The sequence below is a fragment of the Mastomys coucha genome, unplaced genomic scaffold (genome assembly GCF_008632895.1).
Source record: "Mastomys coucha isolate ucsf_1 unplaced genomic scaffold, UCSF_Mcou_1 pScaffold13, whole genome shotgun sequence".
NCBI lineage: Eukaryota > Metazoa > Chordata > Mammalia > Rodentia > Muridae > Mastomys > Mastomys coucha.
The window spans coordinates 57343964-57348285 of record NW_022196895.1 but is presented as its reverse complement, the minus strand read 5'-3'; the positions used below and the strand labels follow the sequence as shown (position 1 = coordinate 57348285).

Sequence of the window (4322 nt, the reverse complement as noted above, 5' to 3'; positions counted from 1 at the left end):
AAAAAGAAAAAAAAAACAAAAACCAAACCAAACCCAAAACTAACAAACAAACAATGGTCCTCCTACGGAAACTATCGTGGCAGAGCAGTAATTAGAAGAGATTGGGAGGCATGCTGTCTTTCAGGATATTTAAGAAAGACAACAGTTTTCAGAATAGCTATTCTTGAAGATAGGGGAATTGGGTGGTTAAATAATCTCTAAAAGCCCCCCTCCCTTTTATACTAGCCAACACCATAAAGTAATGATTTTCAACAATGAAGATCCAGCCAAGCCTCCTCCTTTTCCTCAGGATCATTCTGAAGCAATGCTGGAGGCTTTGACTTGCTTGTCTGAAATGAATGTTCAGCAGTATAATGCACAAAAGCTGGAACTACATCCTGACTGCTAACAAGAAGGCACGCATCACTATGTCCTTGCTGAGCCCCTGGCCAAAGCCAGGCCTTGAGCATCAGGTAGTAAAAGACAAGTATGGTCAATGACTGGCCTTCTCTATCCTCCCGCAATTCCGGTTAGATCGACCTGACAATATTGAGATTACCAAATTGTATTTTCAACAATTTTACTCACTTGTATGAACCGTTACTGTGCTGCTTGGCAATTTGGGGTGTTTGTTAGCTATTTTGACTAAGAAGACTAGTCCTTACATCCTGGAGTTTTTGCAATTTCTATGTGCCTTTCTTTTGTCCTTCCCGGCCTCACCCTCTGTATTGTTCACTAACTAGCAAGGGCATGAAGCTGTGCTCCTGTGACTCATGGTTCACTCTAGTAATCCTGGTTTCTTTGTGAGACTAAATGTGGAGCTTTTTGAGTTACCATTCCTGAGGAGTGCTGATCCTAAAGCCACATCCTGTTAACTCTCAACTTGCCAGGTTGAGGGCTGTAGGCATTGATGGTTATCACAGGAAATGGAATAACTGCTCCATTTGGAGCCAGCTAAGACTTGCTTCAGGGCAGTGAGCAGAGCCAGAGTGGTCGTGTGTGTGTGTGTGTGTGTGTGTGTGTGTGTGTGTGTGTGTGTGTGTGTGTGTTGGTTATGGTTTGGCTGGTAGAGCCCTAATCCACCAAGATAAAATATCTGTTTATATTAATTATATTGAAATAACCCTTTTTGTAGTTTATGAGTTCCCTATTTCCTATTGTACTCTGAGCTTGGACAGGACCCCTAAAAATGCTTCTTACCTATGTAGGTGAATAATTGGATTTTTCTGCTTACCTGGCAACCTGTTTAGCCCATATAAAATATATTTTGGTATCAAATTATATATTTTTTAACAATTTTACTCAATTGTATGAACCATTACTGCACTGCTTGGCAATTTTGGGTGTTCACTAGCTACTTTGACTAGGAATTTATCTATCTGTCTGTCTGTCTACTTATCTATCTGTCATCTGTGAATCTAGGATTTTTTTTTTTTTCGAGACAGGGTTTCTCTGTGTAGCCCTGGCTGTTCTGGAACTCACTCTGTAGAGTAGAGTCTGGACTCAAACTCACAGAGATCCTCCTGCCTCTGCCTCCTTCCCAAAAGTGAGATTAAAGGCTCGTACTACCACCGCCTGGCTTATTTGGTATTTTTCAAAGGCTCAAATAGATTCGATTTGATTCGATTCGAATATCATCCTCTCTTATCTTATCTTTTTTATTGTCATTGTCTTCCACAGTGTCAAGGATTGCACTGCTCTGCATTGGTTGAAACAGGATATGGGAGAGCACTCTGTCTTAGCCATAACGTCACAGGGATATAGGCTGCTACAGTTATTATTAGACAACTCAGCAAACCGAAGGCGGTATTCTCTACCCTCCTAGTGAGAGCGGATGGGCTTCCAGCTAAAAGAGGAATGTCACAATTACTCTTTGATCTCTGAAATGAAAAATAAGGCAGCAATTAGGACATTTCCACAACTCGTTTTTCATGGAGACAACTCCTATTGACAAGGTATTTATAAGGTGTTTAAGTGTGTCACAGGGAACAGAAATAAGAATTTCCAGATATTCTAAAGGTCTCTGAACCTGTCTTCTACTCAGTGGATAATACTGGTTTTTTTACATGTCATTTACCTGGATCGATTTACAATATTGGGTTTTTACATGACACCTACCTGGATTGATATTTTTTTCCATGCTAAGGCAACCATTACTTGCTATACTTACTGCATTCATTTTACAATACTTATAAAAATTTATACAATGCTGCTATTATATAAGTTTTTTTTTCTTGATTTTTAGAGACAGGGTTTCTCTGTGTAGCCCTGGCTGTCCTGGAACTCACTCTGTAGACCAGGCTGGCCTCAAACTCAGAAATCCACCTGCCTCTGCCTCCCAAGCGCTGGGAGTAAAGGCATGCGCCACGACTGTCTGTCTTATCATATTATTCTTATACACATTAGCTTATGCCATAAATATTGCATAGGAAAAAATTGTCATTGTTTAAAATGTTTTGATAGGACAGCTGAGGCTCATCTACTTAAACAGATTTTTTTTTTATGTTGAAGAACATGCTTTTTATTACTTAAGTCCCTCCCTTTCAGGATTGCAAAATATATCAAAGAAGGAAACTGATAATATATGTCATAATTAAAAGAAGGTACAAAACCAGACATCTACTTAATAGATTCTAGAATACACCACAAAAGAGAGTCTTCAAGAGCCATGTCTTGCCGGGCGGTGGTGGCGCACGCCTTTAATCCCAGCACTTGGGAGGCAGAGGCAGGCGGATTTCTGAGTTGGAGGCCAGCCTGGTCTCCAGAGTGAGTTCCAGGACAGCCAGGGCTATACAGAGAAACTTTGTCTCGAAAAAACCAAAAAAAAAAAAAAAAAGACACGTCTTGGTTTTCAATATTTGTACAATGCTGCCATCTTGTGGGCATTTACTATAGCCTATGACTGCCGTACTGTGACTTAGATTGCCTAACCGTATCTGAAGTCAAATATTAAATGCACAGAACCAGGCGTTTGCCAGTCACAGAGAAGAAAATAACCTCTGAGGAAATACACAGTGTTGAACTCATGCTGAAAAAACCCCCAACTATGATGTTTATAGAACATGGTAGATGAAGAAAGACCGCGTCAGAGAACAATTAAACATTATGTGCGGAACAATACATACTGCAAAGAATCCTTTCTTCCTCTTACTGTAATGACATCATACTGTGTCATAATCACTGTGCAGTGCATTCTGTCTCTCATTCTGTGGCAGTGATCGATGAGAATGACTATAGGTCTATTTATATTTTGTGACGTAATGAGTGAGGGACATAGAGAGACAGAGGACAAATTCAAAATCATAGCTGAGCAGATTTTCTAGATTCCCAGGTCAGTCAGTACTCTCTCTACCCACAATATCACATCTATTCCTGATAACAGAAGCATATTGGTGACTAAGGGAAATGAAAACGTATTTAACCTTCTCAGTGGCCACTAAGAAGGGTACCCATTAGGCATGTGTACTGGCATTATTTGCTGAGTACCACTTGGGCCAGTCACTATACCAAGTGATAAAGCTCTAACACCTCTGCATTTAGGAGGTTTCCAGTCTAGAATCAGATGGTCTGCATAAGAAATGCCATTTTCTCTATGCTTTTAGAATTAGTATAAACTTAGGGCTGGAGAGATGGCTCGGCGGTTAAGAGCACTGACTGTTTTTCCAAAGGTCCTCCGTTCAATTCCCAGCAACCACAGGGTGGCACACAAACATCTGTAATGGGATCTGGTGTGTTTGAAGAAAATAGTGGTGTACTCATACACATAAAAATAAATAAATAAATCTTAAAAAAATTAGTATAAACTCAATGAATCCCACAAAATACTGTGAGATGGTTATATGATTGCTCCATTTTGGGCATTCTGAAGTTTATACTTTTCTTATGCATTATTTCATTTTTTGTCAATCAACTCTGAGAAAGGCATATAGATGTATCTGGGTGTGGTGCTACATGTTCTCCAGGAGGCAAGGCAGATGCATCTCTATTTGAGTTTGAAGCCAGCCTAGTTTGTTTAGTGAGATCTCAACCAGTTAAGGCTACATAGTGAGACTCTGTCTTAAAACAAAAAAAAACAAAGAAAAGACACATAGGTTTTATACTTGATTTACCCAAAAAACAAAGTCCCAGAGATACTAGTGAATATATCCAAAGTCATAAAGATAATTAGAGGGGCCAGTTTGGGAAAATTTCAAGTTCATTTCCCTTCTATCACATGGCAAGGACCACTTGACTGACTACTAGATGCCAACAGGACTATTATTTGCTGAGAACCACACAGCATTCCACTTCTAGTTCTATGAATATGTGCATATATATATATATATATATATATATATAATTTA

The 4322-nt window shown here is 39.4% G+C and overlaps 1 long non-coding RNA gene across 1 annotated transcript in view; it reads left to right on the top strand.

Moving 5' to 3' along the window:
- The first annotated feature begins 1842 nt into the window (after positions 1-1842).
- The window catches only part of LOC116087235, a 6407-nt gene continuing 3927 nt past the window's right edge, over positions 1843-4322 (top strand). Inside the window, exon 1 of the long non-coding RNA XR_004117321.1 lies at positions 1843-1934. This is a non-coding gene — a long non-coding RNA (uncharacterized LOC116087235). The remainder of the gene's footprint in view (positions 1935-4322) is intronic.